This window comes from Triticum aestivum, chromosome 1A (assembly GCF_018294505.1).
Source record: "Triticum aestivum cultivar Chinese Spring chromosome 1A, IWGSC CS RefSeq v2.1, whole genome shotgun sequence".
NCBI classification, from domain to species: domain Eukaryota; kingdom Viridiplantae; phylum Streptophyta; class Magnoliopsida; order Poales; family Poaceae; genus Triticum; species Triticum aestivum.
Window position 1 is genome coordinate 237,690,551 of NC_057794.1, and position 7,416 is coordinate 237,697,966.

Below are 7,416 nucleotides of genomic sequence, written 5' to 3' on the forward strand. Positions count from 1 at the left end.
GCTATCGATGTTGCACCCTCCCCGCGCCGTCGCCGCCCCACCCCGCTCCTGAGCCTTCCCGCCGCAACTGCGGGTCGACCCCCGTTCCCCCCCCCCCCGAGGACCACCGGCCGTCGCCGCCCCCTCCCCGCCCCGTCGCCGCCCCTCCCTGCCTCCCCACCTCCCTCCCGAGCTTCCCCGCTGCCGCCTCCCCGCCGCAGCCGCGGGTCGACCCCCCTTCCCCCCGAGAGGAGCGCCGCCCGTCGCCGCCCCCTCCCCGCCTCGTTGCCGCCCCCTCCTCGCCCCGTGCCGCCCCCTTCCTGCCTCCCCACCCCCTCCCGAGCCTCCCTGCCGCCGCCTCCCCGTCGCAGCCACGGGTCGACCGCCCGTCGCTGCCCCCTCCCGCCCCATCGCTACCCCGCCTCGCCGCCGCCTCATCGCCGCCCCCTCCCCGACCCGTCGCCGCCCCCACGGTGAGCCCCTGCCACCACCTGTCCTGTTTTTTTCTTTTTTTTTTCTTTTTTGTTTAGTTTAGGTTTTTTAGTTCAAGTCTTTTCAGTTTAGTTAGTTTAGGTTATTTAGTTTAATTAGTTTAGGTTATTAAGATTAAATAGTTTAGGTTTATGTTTAACTAGTGGACTCGTTGCGCCATTCCAAATGGCGCAGAGACCCGCTGAATCCATGTCCGGATTGAAAATAAAATCCATGGTTTAGTTGGCTTAGTTGTGGGCAAGCACATACGTTAACAAATTTATCACCCTTTAATAAAAAAGAAGATTGGTTTCTTGCTGTGTATAATAAGATGTACACATACATTTAAATTTGGCAGCATAAAATTTCAATGAAAACCATGTTGCACTGAAAATATGTGTATTTTCAGTAATCTTCCGTTTGAGCAACCACACACATTAAGAATTTAGATCCCATGTATACAAAAAAATATGCATACCAGTTAAGAAGGCCTTTATATTTTTTCGAGGTATTGCTTGCATCAAATTATTGTGTATGTGTGTGTGTGTGTGTGTGTGTGTGTGTGTGTGTTTTCGGAAAAAAGATGACCCGTTGCACCAAATGGCACAGATGCCCATTTAAACCATGAGCGTGCTTTCAAAAAAATTGCATTTGTTAATAACTTCATATTTCAGGGCATGTGTACCTCTTGATCCATTGCAACAAACATGGTGTGTTTTAAAAAATTAAGTCTTTGTTGATAAAATTAGGTTATAGCAATAACTTGAGATTTTTTTTCCTGTCAGGATGATTTAGAGCATCATTATGTTTGACATACATAGCCTAGGCAAGTCTTTGAGCAGTAGGCGATTCCCTAAAGTTCGGTACAGAAATTGAGACCCAAAAAAATATTTCAAGATTGTCTTAGCAGGTGTGGTCATCAATTCACAGCTTTGAGTTGGTATACAAAGAATAAATTGGATAGTTATAGGTTGTACAACTAAGATTAAAGAATCAGAATGTGCGTACAAAGTCAAGCAACCGGATGCCTCTTCTAACACACATAAAACAGATACATCATCTGCTACCATGCCTCATTCAAAGAAGAGATGCCTATAGAACAAAAACTGGATCGCTGACCTTGATGCTTTTTCCAGGTGGAAAGTGCCATTATGGAGATACTTATAAAGAAAAACATTAAGAACAAATGGCCTTCAGAAGAGTTGAAATAGTTTCCTAAAAAATAATTTGAACAACAAAGTGGCAAGACAAATGTACAACAATGGAGACCCGACGACATCCTCAAATACATGCATTGTGACAACTAACCAGTATACAACAGAAACGTGCTTAAGAGAGTGAGGGACACAACTGGAAAATATATATTATGTGTAACATTACTAACCGATCTCACTACCACAGAGTATAATGAACAACCATATGTTAAGGATGTTTTCAGTCATACAAACCGCATTTCTGATCCCTTTTCCATTATATCTAAATAATATCTAGTGGAATTTTAAGTTTTTTAGAGAACCCATCGCCAAATGGTGTACCATTATCATTTGGTACAACATGTGTTTAATCTTATCCAAGTGTTTAAACCCCCTAAAGTGATCTCATACTAATTCCATATCTTCAATCAAATATCATTCTGGATGGGAAAGGAAAAAAACAATGCATTAACCAAGAACCCTAGTAACATTTTAATTTATATTGAGAGCACTACGATATATATTCTCGTGTGGCAGCAATATAGAACATCATTCCTGTATAGTAGTTGTAGGCATCTTTTTTGCTTTTGATACATGGATATTCTGATTTCACGATTCTTTGCAAATCTGCAGTAGTTGTAGGAATCTTCTTTGTTTTTGAATTAAAAAAAGAGAGTTAGCCTAGACAATACATCAAGTTTTGGAGCATAGCAATCCAAAGAAATCAGTAATACCTATCTCAATCAAAACCTTGTTTGGAAATACATAACCAGTGCCCTCATCTTGTTCATGAGCGAGCATGAAAAAAGTTTGGTATATGCTCATGCAAATAGAATAAAACTGGCTTGATAGAACAAACAAACAAACAACTCTATTATACTCCATGGATATACTGTACTATTGCTTTTCAGAGCCAAAATGATCAAAAGTAATAAAATAAAACGAAAGTAAGTCAACGGCATGATTTGGGACCAGAAAGATATAAAATCATTATACGAAAAGTGCCACACCATATGTTTATTCAAGACAGAATAATCACGAGCAATGCGTAATGAAGAAAGTAATTTCTTACAGAAACAACAGCCAGCTGAGATGTGGACCATTCATGCTCCTGCAACTTGTAATAACACACTCAAGTTAATGGGATAAGCACACACATTATTTGCAGCGTAAAAAATGGCTTCCCTAAAGATGCAGCGGATATAAGCTCACATTTCTGGACGTAATATGATTTAACAGAAACAAAATCCATTGGATTTGTGGCACCAGTTTGATGACAACAGGTAAGATAGAAACGGACCAGTTTGCTTGGTAAGGTACCAACAAGAAATTACAATCAAAGAAATGCATATGGAACTATGGCTACTGTTTGTATTTCAGAAAGTTCTAAAGTAGCACAACTTAAGACTTTTACCAACAGTTAAAGAAAATATGACCGCCAAACTCAATTAGAGCCCATACAGGTACCATATGACAATAGCTCAGAGCCATGTTTCACTTAATTATTTTGTTGACAAAATTAGTGCAGGACTTGTGGAGCATTTAGAAAGAATCCAAGAACAAAAGCACAAGGTACTTGGAAAGTTGGAATATAATACAACATAGGTGTGAAAGTATTATATGTACTCAGTAGAAAAATACTCGTGAAAGTACACTGTTCCAGCATGGAACGATAAATTTGACGAACTTGATGACAATCTGAAGGTGAAATCCTACCTTCAGGACATATATGCATTTTGTTATGGAATGGATTGAGGCATAACTACCCTGCCAGGAAAGAAACTCACACAATCAGGATCATTATACACTAAGAGGAAGGACTAAAGCAAAAAATGCAGTCAAATAAAAATATTGACACACAAAGCTCAATCAGCACCAAGAAAAGGGGTCAGCAAAAGATGTACAGCTGAACTGAACTGAATTTTATTGGGGCTTTTCCATGAACCGCAAGCTATTCTTTTATTCGCCTGAGAAAATTACAGTGATGTTGTCTACACAACACAGATTACTCTTCCACCCTGATCAGCTCCTACATTACAATGAGCTAAATGGCACAAATGCATCTATTTAACTATTACAACACTTCGAGTACAACGGAAGGATGGCTCAATAACTAATCAATGCAGGAAACTACTATCACAATATATTGAAAATCATCACCAGGCTGAATCTGTATTATTGGTTGGACTATACAAAACGTGAAACATGGTTGGTCTACTGTAATTGAACGACTAGGATTCCAACCATTGTGTGGGATGAATGATACAATTTTGTGGTAGGTAAGACTTTACTTAACATGACGAAAGAGCTTAGGGAACTGAAAAAAAAATAGTAACTTTAGAAAAACTGAAAAAGACCTCCACGCCAAAAATAACCTCTCCAACCTGTATGCAAAGTTGCAAACAATATTGATTTGATATGAACTGAAACAAAAACGGGAATCAAGAGAAGTCAAGAAGTGCATACGGGACCATGCTTAAACTCTGTCAGGGGTTCGATCTTAAGTCAGTCCTGCTAAACGTCCTGCACACACAAACATACAAAAAATCAAGCTAAGAAGGACGGCGTGGTTGATTTAGTCTAGCTGAAATTGACGCACCAAAAATGGCACACGCCAAATTGAGCAGTAGTTCTACTACTGCATAATGCAAGGTTTAATATAAATGGACCAGATTTATTTAAGCCCTGTCATACAAATCACACAGGTCCAGTATACGTTTACAGAGAAAAATCTTTGATATGTGTACATGTAATGTCGCCTCATTTCTGAAAGCACAAACCCACCCTAACTTTTCACATGAACAAAATGCAGATTTTCTCTTCCTTGAAGATATTACATGACTCGGCATCTTCTTGTAGGGAAGGGGGAAAGTAAAGAAAGAAGAAAATAGCACAGGCAATTGCTCACAAGACTACACTCACCTTCAAATGATCTCAAACAAGAAAAATTTGCAAGAGGCGTGAAGGGGGAGAAGGATTGAGAGAAGCTCACCTTGACATCATCCGAGCTCCTCCGTGCGCACCATCTTCAGCCGTCGGGACTTCACCTTCCCTGCCGCTCCATGAGGATTCTGCTCCTTCCTTGTCGCCAGTCTCTCCTCCACCCCGTGAGGCGTCCGCCGCCTGGGTCACCGGCCTCGCTGCTCCACCCCACACCGCTGGCCCCTTGGCCCTCCCCTGGTCCTTCAAGAAAACAGATATGTTTCTGTCTGTTGCGCACCTCTCATGGGGTGGCTTCATATTACATACTCCCTCCTTCCATCTATATAGGACCTAATGCGTTTTTCAAGACCGCTTCGTGTCGCCCCTCTCGGGCGACTCGGGAGCAGCCCCAAACCCTAGCCGCCGCCTCCTCTCCTCCCTCCTGCCCCCTCCCCGCTGCCACCCGAGGAGCCTGCCGGCTGCCGCGCGTCTTCCGGTGAAGGTGGCGGCGAGGATCTGCTGCCTCGCGCCGGCGTGAGGAGCTTTGGAAGCCAGGGCGGCGGCCCTGGGTGGAGATGGCGGCGTCGATTTTTCCGGTGGATGGCGCGCGCAGGTGTTGACCGTTCCTCCCGGCCGCGTGGGTGGCGTGAGGACGGCGAAGTCTTGCTGCAGCGGTGGGCGGCTCTCTTCCTCCCAGCTCCTTCCCCCTGCGGTGGTCTCCTCTCGCCGATCTGGTGGCTGGTTTGTCAGATCTGGGCTTCGAGGTTGGGCCGGTGGACTCTTGGAACGGGGGAAACCCCTGGTCGATTTCGCGTCGACCTCGACGCCGGCGGCGCTCCGGTGCCGCTCTCCCTCTTGAGGGCGGGTCGAGCTTCCAGATCCGCCCCCCTCCTCCTCCTCCCTTCCCCGGGCGAAAGCCTTGGCCTTTTGGCCGGACGGTGGAGGCGCTCTGGCGTCTCGGCCCTTCCTGGAGGCGCCGTTCAAGGGGTGGTTGGGGGTTGTGGACCTGGTGCGTGGTGGTGGGTGGCGGCGGTGGTGCTCGGTTCCCTTGGTTGCCGGTGTTGGTGGTGGCGTGTGGGTTCTTCCGCATCCTTCAGCGGCTCCTCGCTTTCCGTGCTGGTTGGTCGCCGGCCGACAGTGGGCGTCCGCGTGTTCGACACGGTCTGGACGAAGGGGAGATAGTGGTCTCTCCTCCGGCAGTGGCCCGAGGCGGCGGGCGGTGGAGTCGATGGTTTCCTTCACGCGGTCTGGATCTTCATGTTCACGGCTTTTGCTGTCGCCGGGTGGCTTCGGTCCTTCCGTTCTAGCTGTGCAAGCTCTCCGGCGGCTTGATCGCAGTTTTCTTGCTGCCTTATTCTCTGTAGTGAATTTGGCATGTATTTTTCAGTTTTTGGTCAAGTCTTTACCTTTGTAATTCAGCACCATTGTATCCTAGCCGGTTGATGGCTTCATTAATTTGAAGTCGGGCCTTTGTGCCTTTTCTCTAAAAAAATGACATGCATAATGTGAAAATTATATCATTGAAAGCTCGTTTCACATACGAATTTGATGATGTGCTTTGTGTAAGTTGCATGTCATATATTATTGCTCTAACATTTGGTTAAAGTTAGCCTCGAAAAACGCATTAGGCTCTATATAGATGAAAGGAGGGAGTATATAGATTACATGTCTTGACCATCAAGGAAGATCAAGTAAATCCCAAACCGAATCAATACATATCGGCACGTGATAGTATGCCTATACAAGGTAATCTATACAAAAGGAATATTTTGATATCCCCCCTCAGTTTGTGCGCCGTATGGCAAGAGACACAAACTGGACCGAAACTCGGAGAAGAGCTGCGACGGGAGTCCTTTTGTCATTATGTCTGCATACTGATGAGAAAATGGCACATGAAGAACCCGCACCTCACCAAGTGACACCTTCTCGCGAACAAAGTGAATGTCAATCTGGATGTGTTTGTTACGACGATGCTGCACCGGGTTGGAAGCCATGTAAACAGTGCTGACATTGTCACAGAAGACGACTATGGCAGTCGCGAGAGGATGACGAAGCTCGCCGAGAAGCTGTCGGATCCAACAACATTCGGCAACAACATGAGCAATGGCACGATACTCTGCCTCGGCACTAGAGCGAGATACCGTGGTCTGGCGTTTGGATGACCAAGAGACCAGGTTATCACCGAGATAAATGCAGAACCCAGAAGTCAAGCGTCTGGTGTCAGGGCAGCCGGCCCAATCAGCATCAGAGTAAGCTGTGAGAGATGTCAACGAGGAGCGGGTGATGTGCATGCTGAGGTCAAGAGTCCCCTTGACGTACCAGAGAATACACTTGACCAGGTGCAGGTGTGGCTCGCGAGGTGCATGCATATAGAGACAAGCCTGCTGAACAACGTGCGCGATGTCAGGGCGCGTGAGGGTCAGATATTGCAGAGCTCCAACATAGCTGCGGTACTCGGTAGGATCAGCAAGGAGGGAACCATCTTGCGCCGAAAGCTTGCACTTGACGTCGATAGGGGTAGTCGAGGGATTACAATCCACCATGCCGGCACGTTGGAGAAGATCCAACGCATACTGTCGCTGTGAAAGCACCATACCAGACGATGTCCAAGTGACAGAAATGCCGAGAAAGAATGATAGGGCACCAAGGTTCGTCATAGCTAACTCGAAATGAAGCTGCTGAGTGAGACAGCGAAGTAGCTGATCCGTGGAGGCAGTGATGATGATGTCGTCCACATATAGAAGAATGTATGCGAGGTCATGGCCACACTTGTAGATGAACAGAGAGATATCCGATTTGGAGGCGACGAATCCCATCCGATGTGCAACGAGGGAAAACCGCTGGTACCAAG

The 7,416-nt window shown here is 46.0% G+C and overlaps 1 long non-coding RNA gene across 1 annotated transcript; it reads right to left on the reverse strand.

Moving 5' to 3' along the window:
* Positions 1-483: 483 nt before the first annotated feature.
* Positions 484-4,853, reverse strand: LOC123044069 (uncharacterized). The gene is made up of 3 exons (XR_006419825.1): positions 4,636-4,853; positions 3,360-4,166; positions 484-2,754 (listed from the first exon to the last, which is right to left on the reverse strand). It is a non-coding gene; the product is annotated as an uncharacterized lncRNA (long non-coding RNA).
* Positions 4,854-7,416: the final 2,563 nt, after the last annotated feature.